This window comes from Octopus bimaculoides, chromosome 21 (assembly GCF_046866305.1).
Source record: "Octopus bimaculoides isolate indiv1 chromosome 21, ASM4686630v1, whole genome shotgun sequence".
NCBI lineage: Eukaryota > Metazoa > Mollusca > Cephalopoda > Octopoda > Octopodidae > Octopus > Octopus bimaculoides.
In genome coordinates, this window is record NC_142948.1 from 21,281,811 (window position 1) to 21,302,881 (window position 21,071).

The following is a 21,071-nucleotide window of genomic DNA, read 5'->3' on the forward strand; positions in this document are numbered from 1 at the left end:
GAACGTCAGGGGAACAGGTCTGGCTTGGCAGGTGTCCCAGTGTATCACAGGCTGGACCCGGTCATCATTCTGCCACTGCGGTCAAACAAGAGGCCAGAAAGACATACTGCACTTATTGCATGTGAGCTTAAGAAATATTCCCTTGGTATAGTTGCGCTCTCTGAAACTCATCTCTCTGGTGATTGTCAAGTAAATGAACCTACTTATGGATATACTATCTTTTGGAGAGGCCTCCTTAAGGGTCAGCGTAGAGTATCTGGTGTTGGGTTTGCTCTCAAGAATATATTAGTATCCTCCATTGCAGAGCTTCCAAGTGGTATATCTGAATGGATCATGTCATGCCGTATCAAACTGACAAAGGTAGGTTTCTTACCGTTGTCAGTATTTATGCACCAACAATGTCCCATTCTGATGAAACTATGGGACAGTTTTATGATGATCTAGCACAATTATTGAGGAAAGTACCAATGTCTGACAAGCTGGTCATATTGGGAGATTTCAACGCAAGAGTTGGAAAGGACTATGTTTCATGGCCTGTTTTAGGTCGACATGGGATTGGAAAAAATGTAATAAAAATGGAGTAGCTCTTTTGACGTTTTCTACTGAGAATAATCTAGTTGTCACCAAAACTCTGTTTAAGCAGAAAAATAAATATAAAACCACCTGGATACACCTAAGATCTAAGCACTGGCATCTCATAGATTATATTCTGATCAGAAAACGTGATATGAAATACGTTTCTAGTGTTCAGGCCATGAGAAGAGCAGAGAACTGAACGTGGAAAAATAGATTTTTCGATAATGCCTAAAAATCGACAGTCTGGTCCTAAGGTACCCAAAAAGTTAAATGTTACAAATTTTTAAATTATCATGCAACTTGCAAAGATTCCAAGATGCTATAGAAAGTATTAATCTTGACCCAAACAATCTATGGGAAGATTTCAAAACAAAAGTATTTCAGGCTGCAAGTTTGTCAGTGGGATTGAAATCACGTAAATCCTGTGACTCATTCTCAGATAGATCAGCAGAAATTCATGATCTACTTTTAGAAAAACAAAACTTAGGCAATACACTTCTTTCTCAGTCCTTCAACCCCAACTCAAATGAAGCTTACAAAAAGCTGAAAAGGAAAGTGCAGACTGCTCTAAGGAAAATTAAACAGGAATGGTGGAATGATAGAGCAAAAGGGGCACAAGAAGCAGCTGATATATATGATGCCAAGGGTTTGTACTCCTTTGTTAAGGAGGTATATGGCCCAAAATCTTGTTCAATAGCTCCAGTGAGAACAGCAAATGGACGTTTGCTTCAGACTGACACTGCTTCTATTCATAAGCGCTAGGTAGAACATTTTCCTGCACTTCTGAATAGACCATCATCTGCTGACATGCGGATGATAGAAAAAAACAAACACCTTCCAGTTATAGAAGAGATGGCATTTGAACCAACTCTAAATGACATTTATTTACCTGTGAATAAGCTGAATAACAATAATGGCTGAAATTGCGTTTGACTCCTCTGGCCAATAACTGATGAAGAATTGGTGACCTATGTTTTCTGTTCACCTGTATATTTAGTATATGTTCGTTTGTTTATTTACTACACGTATTTTAAAATTATATATATAGGTAGGTCATATTTTCCGTCTGTCATCTTTTTATCTAACCCTGAAATATATATATATATATAAATTTGCTAGGTTAACTTTAAGGCCCTTTGGGTGGTGGAAGTTCAGACAGCTATTACTTCTGTTGGCAACAAAAGGACGCTCTCTCAGAGTGAAAAGTAGACTATATGATGCTTGTGTGCAAACGACTTTAATCCATGGTGGTGAGACATGGGCTCTGAATGCAGAAGACATGCATAGACTGGTGAGAAATGAAGGTAGTATGCTCCGTTAGATATGCAACATCAGTGCAAGCAAATTTAATCCTGAAATATATATATCATCATCGTTTAACATCCGCCTTCCATGTTGGCATGGGTGGGATGGTTTGACAAGAGCTGGCCAGGTGGAAGTCTGCAGCAGAGTGGACTTAGTGCTTTTTACTTGGCACAATCACAGGCGAGGTCAGTTTTGCAAGGTTTTTACGGCTGGATGCCCTTCCAAATGCCAACCACTTTACAGTGTGGACTGGGTTCTTTTAAGTAGCACCTGCACTGGCAGGGTTACCAAGTACTTGCAAGGCAAAAAAAAAAATCTCTTTTGAGAGGGGAGGGGGATTGAAGGAGGTGATCTTGTGTTGGATGATGAAAGGTTATAGTGAAACAGAGAAACAGAAACAGGTGTCTTGCTGGTACAAGGAGGTACAAGGTTACCAGCTGGGAGAGAGAGAGAGAGAGAGATCAGGAATGAAGACAGAAACAGATGTGCTGCCACAAAGGAGATACATGGTTACCCAACCTGAGGGAAGTGCAGGAGAAGGAGAGAGAGAAGGAGTGGTAGACAGCAGGATAGAGATGGTGGCAAAATGCTGGGCATACTCACAAGGGACAGGGATCAGAATATAAATGGGATGGTTGAGTAAAGGAAGAAAGAGATAGATGATGGCAAGTGCTAGGGCATGCCCGTGAGGTTCGAACACCATAATATAAGTGACAGGCAATTGTGAAGGAAGTGTGATTAAAGAGTGCAGAGGCGGGGAGTGAGTGGTGAAAACCTGGGTATATATAAAGTTGGGGTGGGGGGCTACTGGATAGCAATGATACAGAGGAACAGGGCTGTGAGGACAGGATTGGGGAGTGAGAGCTAGGCATAGTGTATGAAGGAGGAAATGTGAGAAAGTGAAGAGATGTAGAGATGTAGATTGATTTGTTATGGTAAACACAAATCCAGTGTTCAAACCAAAACGAACGGTACCTTTCACTGTGGTAAAACATATCGATGAAGAATTAGACAGATTAGAGGAAATTGGAGTCATCCAAAAAGTGGAATATCCAAGATGGGCAGCTTCAACAGTGTGTATCAAAAAAAAAAAAAAGAATAATTTTTCCACTGGCTTGAATGAATGTCTGCAGACATATCACTATCCACTACCTGCTCCAGGGGATATTTTTGTGATGTTAAATTGGGCAAGGTATCTTCAAAACTGAATCTCTCCGATGTGTACCTACAAATTAGAGTAGATGAGGATTGCTCAGAATTTCCTAACAGTGAATATGCATAAAGGATTATATAAATATAAGAGATTACCAGATTACCATTTGGTTTAATGGTCGCACCTGCAATTTTTCAGCAGGTTATGGATGCAATGTTAGCAAACTGTGAATTTTCAATTCCATACCTGGATAATATATTAATTTAAAGTGAATCTCATGATCAGCATGTTGAACAAGTAAAGTGTGTTTTTGAAAAAAATAAGAGATTACAGTTTCACACTGAATGAGGAAAAATGTGAATTTTTCTTACCTAAAATTAAATATTTAGGACAAATTATTGACAGGAATAGATGACAAGAGCAGACACAATTAAAAATATGCCTCCTCCGACTAATATAATCACCTTACAAGCTTGTCTAGGTCTAGCAAATTATTATCAAAATTAGATACCAGATATGCATGGATTGAAAGCTCCACTAAATAATTTGCTCAAAAAGGATGTGAAGTGGAACTGGTCAAATAATTTTCCTAAAGTGTTTGACGATTTGTCACTGGTTCATTTCAATCCTGCAGCAGAGATTGCTGTAGCTTCTAACACTTCTGAATACAGCATAGAAGCAGTAATGCTACACAAATATAAAGATGGTAATATGAAGGTAGTAGTTCATGCCTCATGTTCTTTGATAGCGGCAGAGGAAAACTATAGTCAAATAGAGAAAGAAAGCTCTAGTGATCATTTTTGCCATGAAGAAATTTCACAGATTTTTACATGATAGAAGTTTACAGCTACAAACTGACCACTGATCATTATTATCAATTTTTGGGTTGAAGAAATGAATTCCTGCCCATACTACAAATAGGTTATAATGTTGGGGTATGATATTGTTGAATTACAACTTTAAGATGGAGTATATGCCATCCAAGAGGTTAGGCCATGTGGAATTTTTATCCAGGCTAATTCCAAAATATCTGGAACTATTTGAAAATGCCATGATTGCCATGTTGTGAACGGAAAATGAAATAAAAAACATTTTGTGTAATGTCATTTGGAAGCTGCCAGTAACTGTTCAAGATATAAAATTAAAATCAGAGAATGACAAATTCATTGCAAAGATGAAATAATTGTTGAAGGTAAAAGAAAATAAAAATAAATGTTATACAAATGCAAACCATTTTTTCTGAGTAATAATGTGTTGATGTATGTACAAAGAGTTGTATTAATTTCATATGGAACACCCAGGGATTTCAAGAATGAAATCAGTAATGAGGAGTTATGCATATTGGCCTACTATGGACTGTGACATTGAACAATTGGTGAATTCCTACAGAGGTTGTGCTCTTGCAGCAAAGTCACCACCGGTGAAATTCCAATCGTGGCCTATGACAGACAGTCCGCGGTCCAAACTACATATAGATTTTGCTGGACTGATAAACGGTGCATATTATCTGATCATAGTAGACAGCTATACCAAGTGGCCAAAGATATGTAAATGCAGTCAACCAACCTTGAAAATAGTGATAAGGTTCCTTCAAAAACATTTTGCATGATATGGTGTCCTGGACACCATAGTATCAGATACTGGAATGCAGTTGTTGGGGTATGAAATTAAAAATTTCTGTGAGACATATGCAGTCAATCACATCTCTACTCCCCCATACCACCCAAAATCAAATGGGCAAGCAGAAAGGTTCATTTAAGCGAACACTAAAGAAATCAGGAAATGAATTAGGCAATGATGCAACACTAACTCAATTCTTAGGGTAACACCTACCCTGAACACCTGTTCAGGCAAGTTACCTGCAGAGCTAATGTTTGCCCAGAAGATAAAATCAATTTTTGATAAATTCTTACCAGTAAAAAAACTTAGGGAAAACCCAAGAAACACAACAAAGTATTTTAATGCATGAGTTAAAGTTCATTTCAAAATATACAAGGATGGAAGACAAGGGTAGGTCTTCCAGATCGCTCATCGTCTTCCAGGGAAATCCTCCCGCTTTTGAAGAGCTTGTGCCACTCGAAACATTGTGTAAGGCCCATTGCCCTGTTGCTGTAAGCTTGCCGGAGCATGTTCAATGTCTCCATAGCAGACTTCCTAAGTTTAATGCAAAATATGACGTTGGTTCTTTGTTGCTGTCCATAACAAAATCACAGACTACAAGATACATGTGATCACAAAAACACAAATTTCACAACTTATGAAGTAAACACAATGATGTCACTCAGTACACTGCCTCATGAAGGTCACTGCTAGCTCTCACTACACATGCAACTGTGTGCTACCATCTGTTGGCATGCTACAGAACTAGTTTGGGAGGCTTTTGATATTACCTTGTATATGTATGCAACAGGCTTCTACACAATTTCTAACAACCAAATTCTCTCACAAGGTGTTGATCAGTTCAAGACTATAGCAGAAGACATTTTCCCAAGGAGACATGCAATGGAACTGAACCTGAAACTGCATTGTTGCAAAACGAGCTTCTCAACCACACAGCTATGCCTGTGCCTATCAAAACGATGATGACAATGACAATAATGATGATGATGATAACAATGATAATGATGATGACAACTTAGCATCTCATCTCTCACAATCTTTGGAAAACTTTGATTATATTTTTCTCCCAGCTTTTCCACTGCATGTAGGCTTCAGAAAAAAACCCAAAAAGATAATGTTTGTTTCCCCCCTACCATTTCACCCTGCATTTGAGACAACATAATTGACTTCTGTCTTACTGGTTGCCATGAGTCGGTCCTCAATGGTTGAAGGACAGACAAGTTCATTGAGCTTTACTAAACTTGATATCCCACTCTGTTGTTTTACCTTCCATTGTTTTCATACAACTGAGAATAAATGACAAAGCTCTAAGTTATAAATTTCATTAGCTGTCCTATATTATTCATATTTATTTCATCAACAATCAAACTGGAAAACCTAAGTCAACACAACAGGACTTAAAATCTGGAACAACTGTTATTGATGCCTTTAATCTTTTATAATCACTAGTCTGTCTGTCTGCCTGTCTGTCTATTTGCTTGACTATCAATCTGTCTGTCTGTCTATCTGTCTACATATCTGCCTGATTGTCAATTTGTCTGTCTGTCTGACTGTCTGCCAGCTTGCCTATCTGTGTGCATGTTTGCCTGATTGTCTCTCTAACTGACTGTGTGTCTGTCTATTTGCTTGTCTATCTGCCTATCTGTCTGTTTCTCTTTCTGTCTATCTGTCTATCTGTCTGTCTGTCTGCCTGTATGTATGTATGTATGTATGTATGTATGTATGTATGTATGTATGTATGTATGTATGTATGTATGTATGTATGTATGTGGGTCATTATTCAGTTTTATTTCAAGATTTTTTGCCAATAGAGAAAGAACCAGTTTCTAACCTAGATCCAAGGCTCCTTCATTGGAATTTCAACATCATCAACAGTGTATTTTTGTATGTATGTATGTATGTATGTATGTATGTATGTATACATGCAGATTTGTATGTTTTGTTTTATGTATGTATTGCATATCTAGACATGATCATATATACTCAAATGATAAACTTCTGGAAAGTTTTACAGACTATTACAGCTCCAGTGATGGCTTGGATCTGTAGGCTTCAAATCAGCTTTCTCCTTTTTGGTTTTGAGAAGCCTAATTTCTTGAGATTGTTATTTAGGCAGCGCATTACATATCCTAGTGCCCCAATAATTACTGGTATAAACCTGAACTTGTAATCTGGTTAGAGTAACTGCATATTTCTCAATAGTTCAGTGTAGGTATTTTCTTTTTCACTGATCTTCAGCTTTATGTTAACATCCGTAGGGTAATTGATTTCCACAACTGTACACAGTTTCTCTTCTCTATCTCAAATCATTGCATCAGGTCTATTGTGTTTACATTTTATTGAGGTTTTCACTGGGACATTCCACCAGTACTCCTTTTTATTATGAGTAGCTATGGCTTCCACCAAAGTGTGGGTTCTTATTTCTTTGTCCTCAGGTTATCCTTTCAACAGATCTCATTATACAATGTCCTAGCTACAGCATCATGTCTCATCGGTAGTGTTGTATAATGAAACTGTATATCCCTTCCGGTAAAAAGTGGTAGGAGTCAGCCATTATAAATAGACCAGTAACCAGTCATCAAGGGAGGGTTAAGAGTTGACAGTTCTAGTTGGTGTCTGGTGGAGTTGTCAGCAATAGTAAGACAGAAGTTAGTGTATTACTATTGTGGTGTGAAGAGATACAACGGTATCCAATAACTAGTAACTATTGTGGCTACTAATGTAAAACAGCAACTATAGTACAACAGCAGTCACACATTATACCAGTGGGAGGAACCCACTTTACAACAGTGGCGATGAGGAAAAACAAATTTACATAGAGTGAAAAAAAAAAACATTTACATGGAGAGTTTAAACTTATTCATGTGGAAAATTAAATAACTCGACAAAAAAGAAACAAAAATCTTGTGTAAACTTAAGAAAACCGTAAAATATGGAAGACTTGTTAGCTGGGGTAATTGAGCTGCAAAAACAGCAACAACAACAACTCAAGGAACAACGAGAACAACAACAAGGAAAAGTATAACATGATATTAAAATTAAAGTGTGACACAGAAGAAATTCAGTGGAAAGAGTGTTTTCACATAAGATCAGAGCAAAAAAGTCAGAAGACAAATAAAGTGTTGCAGGAAAAACAGAAAAAATATTGGGACGTAGACCCATGTATGGCATGTGGTGGGATATAACTGAAAAAAGATTGTCCATAAAAAAAAGCCAAGTGCTTTTGCTGAGGGTTTACAGGACATATAAAATTACACTGCAGAACTAGAATGATAGGAAAATGGAACAAACAAGAAAAAATGAATAGCTTGTTAGCAGGAAAAGTTGTGACTACAACAAACAGAAAATTCGTGAATGTAAGAATTGAAACCACTAATATCAATTAGACATAAGAAGTGACATTACAATCATAAATGAGAAAACAGGAACAAATGGGTAAACCAAAAACTATGTAGTCCAAACAAAATAGTGTATGGGAAGAAAATTATATTTCCCGGGTGAACACATTTGTAATATAATGTTCAAAGGTTGAACCAAAAAAGTGAATGTTTATGTGTTGAAAAATCCATAAATTTATTTGGTACCGAATGTATGGAGAAATTTAATTTATGGGATACACCCATAAGCATTTTGTGCAATAATGCAAACGAAGCAGTGAAACAATTGAATGAGATCAATGAACTGAGACAAAAATGAAAGAAACTTTCCCCAAAGTTTTTTTGGAAGGTTTAGACTGTTGCACAAAAACAAAAGCAAGGATTACTAACAAAGAAAATTCAACACCTATTTTCAGGCTGAAATGGAATATGCCATTTGTGTTGGTAGGCCAGGGCAATAAAGAACTAGGAAGATTGGAAAGCCTACCATGCAAACTGAGCAGCACCGGTGTTCTACGTCAAAAAAACAAAAAACAAAGCTAAGAGTATGTGCAGACTTCTCAACCAGATTAAACGACTGTTTACTCACACAATTACCCACTACCAAGCCCAGAAGAAGTATTTGCTAAACTAAACGGAGGGAAAATTTTCTTGAAGTTAGACCTCTTAGAGGCATATCTTCAAATTCAGTTAGAGGAAGATTGCACACATCTACTAACAATCAACACACACCATGGATTGTACAAGTTCAAATGACTGCTGTTTGGAGTAAAAGTGGCACCCGCCATATTCCGACAAAGAATGTATGCGATGTTAAGTGATTGTGACTTTGCCATTACATACCTTGATGATATTTTGATAAAGAGCGAGTCTCAAGTGCAACACATTGAACACATAAAGAAAGTAGTCAAGAGAATGAGTGAATATGGGCTAAAACTAACAAAAGATAAATGCGAATTTTTGATGGAAAAAGTAAAATACTTAGGTCAAATAATCAACGAAAGTGGACACAGACTAGACCCATCAAGAGTGACAGCAGTACAAAATATGCTGCCCCCAATGAACATGACAATGCTACAAGCATTCTTAGGCTTGGTAAATTATTACCAAATGTATATCCCAAATATACATAAAGTAAAGCACCACTTAATGAATTACTAAAAAAATGCCAAATGGGTTTGGACAGAGAAATGCCAGAAAGCATTTAATGAGTTAAAAGATGTGTTGACTTCAGACTTGTATCTTACGTATTTCAACCCAAAGTTAGAGATAATACTAGCTACAGATGCTAGTGAGTATGGGATAGGAGCCGTGATCCTACACAAGGATAACAATAGCAGGAGAAAGGCCATAACACACACATCAAACACATTATTGCCGGTGGAAAAGAGCTATAGCCAGATTGAAAAAGCGGCATTGGCTATTATATTTGGTTTTTTAAAAGTTCCACATGTTCATTCACTGCAGACGTTTTTGGTTACAAACAGACCATAGACTTCTAATAACGATATACGGGTCCAAGAATGGAATTCTGACATATACAGCAAAGAGATTGCAGCAGTGGGGTATCATTCTATTAAACTACAATTATAGAATGGAATATCTGCCTTCAAAAATGTTGGGGCATGCCAATGCTCTGTCTAAGTTAATTCCAAGAAATAACGAACCACTGAAGGACACCATATTAGCAGCACTAAGAGTGGAAACAAGAAAAGTGATGTGGAACACCGTGCGTGACTACCAGTAACTTTGGAAGAAATAAAAAGAAATGCAAGAAATAACAAATTTATTAATGAGACAAAAAGAAAACTGTGGTCGACAAAAGGAAATAAAAAAAGGTCTGATGCAAAGAACCGCTAAAGTGTGAGCGTGTACTCTATATGTGATGGTGTACTAATGTACACTCAGAGGGTGGTCATACCACAGTCATTACAGAAGAGAATGCTAAAAGAGTTTCATGTGGGACACCCAAGCATCTCTAGAATAAAAATGCTGATGCGAAGTTTCGAATATTGGCCAAGCATGGACAAGGAAATTGAAAACCTGATTAAAGGCTGTAGAGGATGTGCACTGGCAGTGAAACTACCTACTACGAAATGTGAACCTTGGCTGGAATTGAAAATACTACGGTCCCGATTACATATCGATTTTGCAGGTCCAGTAAATGGATGTTATTATTAAATAGTAGTGGACAGCTACACAAAATGGCCTGAGGTCACAAGGTATAAAATCACCAACCTCATATACGATAATAAACTTCTTACACAAGCTGTTTGCAAGATTTGGTGTACTGGATATAATTGTCTCTGATAACAGAACACAGTTTGTATCTTGTGAGTTTAAAAGATTCAGTGAGATGTTCATGTTAGAACATAAAACTATAGCACCATATCACCCTAGATCAAATTGAAGGACTGAACGGTTCATGGACACTTTTAAGAGAGCTTTAAAGAAAGCTAATAAGGAAGCCATGGATGAGGTTGTGATCCAACAATTCTTAAGGGTAGGCAGAGTAATTCTGAACCCAAATGCGCCAGAAGGCAGTTCACCAGCAGAATTAATATTTGCCAGAAAGGTGAAGTCAGTATTCGATAAACTGTTACCAGCAAAAAAAAAAAAAAAAAAAAAAAAAAAAAAAGAAAACGTGCTAATAAGACATACTAAAACTCTTTAGAATCAGTGATTAGATATATGCAAGAATGTACAAAAAGGGCAAGAAATACTGGGAAGAAGGAGAAATTGTAACATACATAGGAAGAATTATGTATGGTGTAAGAAGCAGAAATGGAATGGAAAGGAGACATAGAAATTAGTTTAAGGAGTCATAGAAGAGGAACCAACAACATATAGCCAATACTGATAAATTGGCTATATGACACTTTTCAGGTTCCAACACCATTACAAGAAGTTAAAACCACACATACAAGGAAAAGGAAGAACACGGAATTCCTAAAAGTAGACCCAAAGAAGAAGAGATATTGAGTATATGAAAAAAGGAGGAGATGGGGCAAATAAAAGAAATTGTTTGTTAAATGAAATAATTAAAAGGGGAGATGTTGTATAGTGAAACTGTATACCCCTCCTGGTAAAAAGTGGTAGGACCAGCCATCATAAATAGAGCAGTAGCCGGTCATCAAGAGAGGGTCAAGAGTCAAAGAGGTGAGAATCAACAGTTCTAGTCAGTGTCTTGTAGAGCTATCAGCAATAGTAAGACAGAGGTTAATGTATTACTATTCGGGTACAAAGAGAAACAATGGTATCCAATAACTAGTAACTATTGTGGCTACTAGCATAAAACATCAACTACTATACAATGGCAGGCACACATCACACCAGTGGGAGGAACCCACTTTACAACAGGTAGATAATACCATGATGACATTTTCAGACAACTGCTTATGATGTGGGTGATATCTTCAGTATTAACTCCACAAAGTATGCATTGGTTGTCACATTTTACTGCTTTTCCTACATCTCTATCCCTTTTGTGCATCAGGTATTTGGTTGATATTTCCTGTTCTTGGATTGCAAACACATACCCTTCAAAGTGGGAGGTAGTAATCCAGTTGTTGGTCCATGATAGATTGTTTTAATGATCAATGTTACTATCATCTTGGAGCTTTCTACTAACATATTCATGAATGGTCTTCTGCTCATATAAGCTCATGCTTTCATCTGCTGATATGTTGTGGTAAGAGTTGTGTAACTTCTTTGGATATGTATTTAAGGTTATCAGACAAAGAATGTTGCTCAAAGAACTGCCTTCCAAGTCTTATGGTGTTATCAGCCTCGTGTATGCAAACTTGGTCAAGGGATGCACTTTGACACTTGGTGGTTAAAAGATGTTGCTGAAAGGATATGATACAACATTCAAAGTCAGTTTGGATCACTGTTAAGCCTCTGCCAGCTTGTTTTCGTTTTAGGAAGAGGTATTCTATGTCACTGTTGATGTGGAAATTATGTGTGCTTGTTAGTATCTTCCAGATTTTCACCAATTGCTCAGATCTCATCAAGCAGCCCAAACGTTGGTATGACTACTGGCACTGCAAACACATTGTGGGCCAATGTATGTATGTATGCATGTACCCATGTTACTGCCTGCCTCCCCTTATATTCTCCCAGAGTTAGTAATGTCAATGTAGGTACATTGAAAGGTAGGTCTGGTGAGATTGTTGAGATGCTTGAAAAGAGACGTGTTGATGTGTGCTGCATCCAAGAAGTTCAGTGGAGAGGAGCTTCAGCCAAGTTCCTCACTTGCAAAAGGCATAAGTATAATTTTTTCTGGGAGGGCAACAGTGATGGCATAATCCTAGCAGAGAAATTGATAAATAAGGTGACTGAAGTAGTCATAGTATGTGATAGGGTACTTAAGCTTAGACTAGTTTTGCAGAATAGCACAGCAACAACCATCTCTGCTTATACGCCTCAAGCAGGTCTGCCAAATGAACAAAAGGACTGCTTTTATGACACTCTTTTGCAGGCCACTTCAAAGATAAATGACAGTGACCTTATCTTCATGGCTGGTGATTTCAATGGACATGTTGGGCAGCATTCAGGTGTCTTCCATTCAGTGCATGAGAGCCATGGAATTGCTTCCTGAAACAAGGAGGGAAAGAGGCTGCTGGAGTTCTGTGATGCAAATGACCTAATGATCTGCAAAACTAACTTCAGGAAGCCAGTCAGTCACCTGATAACCTATAAATCCAGTGACCATGCTAGCTGGATTGATTTCATTCTCAAGTGGGATTCATGGTTACTCATAAATGCAAAGTCCTTTCCTGAAGAAGAATGTACCCCACAGCATAGGTTACTCATTAGTGACTTCAAACTACAGGCATGAAGGATTCCAGGAAGCAAGCTATTTGGAAAAGAAGGATAAAGAAGCTTAAGGATCTTTTGAATAGTCAGATTTAGAGACAACCAAACTGAAGCATTTAATAAGGAGGAGTAACATAGAGAATAACTGGAAGTTCCTATGAGTCAACTTGCTGAGAGCCACAGGCCAAATTTGTGGTTGGTGCAAAGTTCCAACCAGACCAAGGGGTGACATGGTAGTGGAACAGTGTAGTTAACAAGGCCATTAGAGCAAATAAACAGGCTTGGAGGGACTGGGAGGGTGGCAGTAGCAAGGAGCTCTATAAGGCAGCTAGAAGGGAAGCTACGAGGCAGGTATGCTTAGCCAGGGGTGAAACGTTAGCAGCTTGAAACGTTTCGGTGTGCCAGGGAAAACTGTGATGTTGTTGGAGAGAAGTGTGTTCACACGGATGATGGTTCTCTTGCAGTTAGTGATTCTGCAAAGAAACTGGCCTAGAAGTGCCACTATGAAAGGCTACTAAATGTAGAGAACTCATGGGAGAAGGGGAGTCTGCCTATTGTGGATCCAACAGAAGGACCACCAATCTAAATAGACAGTAGTATGGTAGATAAAGCCATGAAGGATATGAAAACCAGGAAAGCCCTTGGCCCATTAGGAATAACCGCTGAGATGCTTAAAATATCTGGAGGTGTGGGTTATGGTGTCTAATTACCTGTATAGTTAACCAGGTTGTACATGAAGGAGCCATATCCAATATGACTGGTGTAGCACCATCATAGTTAACTGCTACAAAGGTAAAGGTTAGATAGAAATAATTTCAGAGGTATCAAATGGTTGGATCAGGTGATGAAAGTTATGGAGAGGGTCATAACCCAATAAAATCGCCATTGGCTTCAACCACACAACTTCAGAATTTCCTGCAACTCTTCTGGATGATTTCCTTGTTTAAATTAATGACTGCTACCATAATCCTTGCCTTTAGTTCATTTTTGGTCTTACAAGGAGTTTTATTGGTCTCTTGCTCAACTGCCCCCCACACATAATATTGCAGGGGATTGCAGTCTGGGGAGTTAAGTAGCCAGATGTTAGCAGTGGTGTGGTCACAGAAATTGTCTGACAGCCATGACTGGGTTCTCCTGCTTGTGTGGCATGGTGCAGACATATATTGCCAGACATAGGGTTTTCCAACAGCCACCCTATTAACCCAGGGCAGCACTACGTCCTCCAGGCACTTGATGTAGGTCTCTGTCTTTAGTCCGAGGCCATGTGGAAAGATGAATGGAGGCATAACATTGCCATAACTAGTGAATGGAGCCATAACTAGTGATCATTCCAAACACCATAATGTTGACTAGACATTTGATTTTTATTCCTCTCGGTACATATTTTGGGACACAGCACGTCAATAGTTGTTTTGTGTGTTCATCCTCTGTTCATATTGGAGCTTCTAGCGTGAATGCCATATAGTACAGCATTTCATTTCCAAATTTCTTGTGGAGTGAATTGCGTCATGGAGCTGTTTTTCTCACAGACGGTGCCCAACTGACCCTACTATACTGTGCAGTCGACAAAATCAAAAATAAACAATGCAAATGCACGAAATTAAAAATACAAAATGACGACAATTTACCCATCATACCCTTATATATAATGAAATGTAACTAATAGTGCAGTTAACCCTCACCGCATACAACAATTACCACATTTAACCATACATTATTGATGTTGTGTAGAGTTCTACACAACATCAATAACAATTATTTTCCTTTTAAAGATTGCCCACCCTCAATAATTGATTGACTCTTTCCTACCCACTCATCCACGTCACATGTAATTTTGCCAAAATATTGAAATTATAAAAAAAAACTGAATTAAAGATTAAAAAAATGAAACAAATAAGAGACAAAATAAACAAACAATAACAATCCCATTATTCATAAAATAAATAAATTTGCCTCCTTTTTCTGTTATTTCTAAAAATATTTATTGATTGGGAGGTGTATGTATGTGTGTATGTGAATGCCTATGACAATGTGTGTATGTGAGTGTGTGTGCGGGCGCGTGCACGTGTGTGCTGTGTGAGTGAATGTCTGCATGTGTGTGTAAATATGTGTATATATAGTGTCTGTGTGTTTGCATACATATACATGTGCATTGTATGTGTTGGTGTGTTTATGTGAATGTGTGTATTTTATTGACCCAATAAACAGGATTCTATGTGAATGAGGAAATATACTTTTTATTAAACTCCAGGACTGACATTGAGACTAAACACAATAACTAGATTGAAGACCTTCACATACAATCTTAAGTTGTTTTGCATCTTCTACTCTCTCTTTTTCTGTATATATGTTTATATATATATATATATATATATATATATATATATATATGTTTGTATATATATATATATATATATATGTTTGTATATATATATATATATATATATACTAGCAGAAATACCCGGCTTTTCCCGGGTTAAAGAGAATAATAAAATCTAAAAACGCCGTCTAGACTACGCAACCTTCAACTGTTAGTAGCTACGATACCATATTTCTACATTAATAACTCTCCAATCCATGCCAGCATGGAACATAGACATTAAGTGGAATGCCAGTCTCTCATCTAGGAGGGCCTTGAAATCAATGTTACCAACTGGGGACTATGTGTGTCGTAGTGATAATAAAAAGACCCAAAGGAGGTCTGCAACGAAATAATTTTACTCAACACTTTGCAAGTGAATCAGTGGAGGCAAAGATGCGTCTCATTTACTTGACAATTTATGCACCACATTGCAGAAATCACAATGAAAGTATATCTGAAAGGGTAGTCTTACACTGTTGTACCGTTGAATTACAAATAATGCTCATCTGTTATGTTCGGGTTAAAATTTCATCAACATCAAAAATATATGAATTTTCATGGGAGTTATGGCCGTTATACATAGAATATAATTTCCAAATTTAATAAAGATCCGTTCAGTACTTTTGACGTAGTTTTGGATAAGAAAACAAATGACTAATGTGTGTGTTTGTGTGCATGTGTTTGTGTGTGATGGGTGTATATATGTATAGATATCTGTATGCATGTATATATGTGTATATATGTGTACATATTACATGTACATCTATATATATATATATATATATATATATACATCTACACATGTGTATACATATACATGTATGCATATAGATCGATATCTATATATATATATCTATGCATATACGTGTACATATACATGTATATATATACATATACATCTCTTTCTCTCTCTCTGAAAGTATCTGTCATTACAGTATCGAAATGTGATTGTTTCAGTTAGTGGAATAACGTGTACATATACATGTATATGTATACATATACATCTCTCTCTCTCTCTCTGAAAGTATCTGTCATTACAGTATCGAAATGTGATTGTTTCAGTTAGTAGAATAGTTTCATTTTTAAAGTGAAAGTATTTGACATGAGTGTTTTTGTTTCACTTTTGACACGTAATACTTAAATAGTGGAGGAGATATTATGTTGCTGTGGGCTCGAACTCTGCAAGAAGTTAAAATTTTTTTGACTAAAACACAACTGGAACCCTAAGTAAGGCATGTGTAAAATTTGAATGAAATTGGTTGTGTAGTTCTCGAGTTTTAGGGATTCACACAGACAGACAGACAGACAGACAGACAGACACACATTCTCATTTTTATATATATAGATAGATATATATGTATATATGATGGACTCTCCTGTTGAAGGCGACGTATGAGTGTTCAGCTTTTGCTGAATGACCTACACAAATGATTTGTTTATAGTGGAAAAAAAATAGTACTCAAATACCAGAGATAGAATAATATGCTTTATTAAAAAGCAGCAGAAATATCACAAAAACTGTTACTCAGAGTTTCATGTTACCAGCGAATAGGAATGTGACACTCTGAGTAACAGTTTTTGTGATATTTCTGCTGCTTTTTAATAAAGTATATATATATATATATATATATAGAGTTATTAATATTTCTAAGTCTCTCTAAAGGAGACTACGGCAGCGGTACTGGGAATTAATAGTTATCGCCAAGCCAACATGGCAGTCCCAAAATTAGGACGAAAGCTGCCGTGAATTAGCTCCAAGAAGCCATCGCCTCTAGCTAGCTATGTGACACACGAAACCTGTGTCCTTTATAACCTTCGAACAGGGGAGGTCAGCAGTGTCCCCCTGCTGGTTTGGCATCTGCAGACTAGTTTCAGGGTGTTGCCCCTTGTCAATGATAGTCAGCAGCGCCGCCTGGCTAAGGCTTGGCTGCTCTGCATTGACAAGGGGCAACACCCTGAAACTAGTCTGCAGATGCCAAACCAGCAGGGGGACACTGCTGACCTCCCCTGTTCGAAGGTTATAAAGGACACAGGTTTCGTGTGTCACATAGCTAGCTAGAGGCGATGGCTTCTTGGAGCTAATTCACGGCAGCTTTCGTCCTAATTTTGGGACTGCCATGTTGGCTTGGCGATAACTATTAATTCCCAGTACCGCTGCCGTAGTCTCCTTTAGAGAGACTTAGAAATATTAATAACTCTATTTCTGAAAACCAGTGGATAGATTCCACTGAAATTAGATAAATAACCTTCGAGCAGATAGTCAGCAGCGCCGCCTGGCTAAGGCTTGGCTGCTCTGCATTGACAAGGGGCAACACCCTGAAACTAGTCTGCAGATGCCAAACCAGCAGGGGGACACTGCTGACCTCCCCTGTTCGAAGGTTATAAAGGACACAGGTTTCGTGTGTCACATAGCTAGCTAGAGGCGATGGCTTCTTGGAGCTAATTCACGGCAGCTTTCGTTCTAATTTTGGGACTGCCATGTTGGCTTGGCGATAACTATATATATATATATATATATCAGGTCATCCCATAAGTTCTGTCTAATTTTACTTTTTTTAAATTGAATGAAATTTAATAGCATTTTAGAATGTCTAATGGATATTAAAAATTATTTTTAAGCATTTGTGTACATTTAAACTAGTTAAATATTATTTTACGTAATAATAGAATTAAAGTTTCTTTGATTAAAACCCTTTCTAACATGGAAGTATCCAAAGAGCATTTGAGGCACATAATGCTTTATGAGTACAAAAAAGGAAACTCTGCAGCCGAAGTGACTCGAAACATACACTCAGTTTATGGGAAAGAATGCTTGAATGAAAGAACTTACAGAAGATGGTTTGCAAAATTCAGAAGTGGAGATTTCAGTCTTGAAGATGAAGATCCAGTTGAGTTTGATGATAAGCTCTTTGAAGCATTACTTGAAGAAAATCCTGCATTATCAGTTGAACAATTGGCAACAAAGCTTAGTTCAAACCATACAACTGTTCATCGTCATCTTCAGCAACTTGGAAAGGTTCCTAAACTTGGAAAATGGGTGCCTCATGAATTGTGTGAAAGCAACCGCAAATCCTGAATTGACATCTGTTCTTCTCTCCATTCTCGTAAACTCATTTCACTCTTTTTGGATAGACTTGTAACTGGTGATGAGAAATGGATCTTCTATCGAAATGTTAAACATTGTAAACAGTGACTTGGTAAAAGGGAAAAAGCTCAACCACAACCGAGAAGGGAGCTTCATGGGAAAATGGTTCTTCTCTCTATCTGGTGGGATTGCAAAGGAGTAATTCACTTTGAATTGTTACCACCTAATGCAACAATCAATGCTCAAGTCTACTGTCAGCAATTAGAGCATTTGAACCAAGCTTTGAAGAAAAAAAGACACGTTTTACTGAATCGAAAAGGAGTGATGTTTCATCAGGACAATGTGCAACCCCACACTGCAAAGATCACATCATAAAAGATCGAAGAGCTTGGTTGGGAAAAAATTCCTCATCCACCTTATTCTCCTGACCTTGCTCCTTCAGACTACCATTTGTTTCGTAGTTTACAGAATCATTTGGAGGACATAACTTTCACAAACCAGAAGGAGGTCAAAACTGACATTTCAGAGTTCTTCGCTTTGAAACTAAAAGAGTTTTACATTGATGGGATTAAAAAGCTTGTAAATAGATGGAAGGAAGTCATAAATAATCAGGGAAAGTACATTGATGATTAAATTTCAATTAAATATAACATTTGATCACTTGTTTTCTTTATTCAAAATTCGGACAGAACTTATGGAATGACCTGATATATATATATATATATATATATATAGGAAAGTTGGTTATACATCATTAGATGTATACCTGACTTTCCTATCTAAATTTATTGAATATAAACGGAACGCTGAACTCCAGACTATCAACTTAAACAACACTTTATTTAGGTGGTAAATATATACATCTTTAGTTCTTGTTGTTACAGCTTCTGTGTGTGTGAGCATAGTTGTTTGGACGTGGGTATGTAGTTGCAAGCGAGCTGTCGAGCGTAAGTCCGAAAGATGTAGAGAGACAGCTTAACACGTCCATGCTCATAGTCGGCCGACCGTAAAAGAGGAAGATTAAAGGGGGAACGCTTGGCTGTTTAATTCCACGCATGCGCACAGCGTTACTACAGGGCTCCCTTGCCAGTGCGAGAAACGCACGATAAATGAAATCTGTTAGAACGCCTGAGGCAGGATGGCCACTGAAAAACCACCCACAAGATGTAGCACAAAACACACACAAAGAAAAATGAAAGAAATGAAATGTACACTTGTGTGATACAAGCATGCAATGTACAAATGAAAGAAAAACATGCAATATGGGGAGTAAGTGCCACCTAGTAAAAAAAAAACAAATGAGACAATGAGAAAACAAATCGTGATGACAACTGTCCAGGAAACTGGAATCACGGAATGTGAAAGTCTGAGTGTTTGTCTTTACTGAAAGGAAAGAAAATGTATGAGTGCACAAGTGTGTGTGAGAAAAAAAACACAGAACATAGTAAAAGTGTCTGTAGAGACAAAAAATCCAGTTCGTACAAGAGTCCCACAAGGAGATAGAATGTCCGTACTCAGGAAGTCGTGGTCGGTGAGCAGAGCTATAGATGAGCATCAGATGCTAGTTGTGACCGTTTACCTGGTACGGAATATTCTATGAAAGTTACACAAGGAAAATTTTGTCTGTTGATCGTGAGTGGAAACATCCATTCTAACAGAGTCGACAAAACCGAGTGTGTTGATCTGGTGTGTCCCTGGTGGTGGGGTTGTTGGCGCACGACATTGTGGTAGACAGTACATTGATGAAGACGTCGGCGCAGGAACTGCTATAGCTGTGTTCTGTATGTGTGGTGGTAATGATGTGTTGAAACTTGGCGACGTCGGGGGGGGATGCTTGTAGTTGGTAGTAGTAATTGTTGTCGTCACGGTGGTAATCTTGGTTGAACGAAGCTGGTGGTGAAAAGGCTGTTCGTTGATGAGTGTTTGAAGAGGTACGCTTTTACAGACAGTCGACAGACAAATCTCTGTACGACCATTAGCGAAAACCTCGAAGAAAAATTTTCTTAACCCAAGATGAAAGAACGACCGTGCGAACTCAAAAAGGAGAAATGGTGACGAATGGAAAAACAGAGGACTCCTTTTATTTAAACGTGTCACACGGTCGAACACCAAAATATATATCAAAGATGATATACAAGTAATTACGTTATACTACGAACATTAGTGAATTCGTAAATACCAGTAATGAGACGATAGAAAAGACAACCGTATGAAATGAATAACAAGAGTTATTGTGTGGCATAAAAGATGTATGTGTATGTGAGAGTGTGAAATGCGACATATAAGAACATAATAAAAAACAGGCCGTCTATATGTATGTGAGATATCACAGCAGAAAGAAAGTCAGTACACGAGAGTTTTATACCAAGTTTTTTTTTTGAGTACACAATTGGAAAGTCGCAGGCTGTAATTCTTGTCTGTTTTTCGTGAGTGGAAAAATCCACTCTAACAGAGGCGAAAATAAAAACCGCGCTTGTTGGTGTCGTGTTGACTATGGTTGGAGATGTTGGTAATACGTAGTTCAGTCTCCATGGCCGTATTTGTTCTTTAGTCGGGTTCACCAGTTATAAGTTGGTAGTCCAGAGTCCATGCTGCGTTTGTTTCTTCGTCGGGGGTCACCAGTATAGGAAAGTTGGTTATACATCATTAGATGTATACCTGACTTTCCTATATAAAATTAATGATTATAACGGAACGCTGAACTCCAGACTATCAACTTAAACAACACTTTATTTAGGTGGTAAATATATACAACTTTAGTTCTTGTTGTTACAG

General features: G+C 37.7%; 1 protein-coding gene and 1 long non-coding RNA gene across 3 annotated transcripts in view; one reads left to right on the forward strand and one right to left on the reverse strand.

The window, feature by feature from the left end:
* Positions 1-21,071, forward strand: part of LOC149131512 (uncharacterized) — a 53,841-nt gene that overhangs the window by 10,276 nt on the left and 22,494 nt on the right. The gene's annotated exons all lie outside the window — the stretch shown is intronic.
* The window catches only part of LOC128250428 (uncharacterized), a 58,649-nt gene that overhangs the window by 4,983 nt on the left and 32,595 nt on the right, over positions 1-21,071 (reverse strand). The window contains exon 3 of one of the 2 annotated variants that reach the window (XR_008266447.2): positions 3,198-3,280. This is a non-coding gene — a long non-coding RNA (uncharacterized LOC128250428). Of the gene's footprint in view, positions 1-3,189; positions 3,281-21,071 lie in introns of both variants that reach the window. The other variant, XR_008266446.2, reaches the window with a different exon arrangement.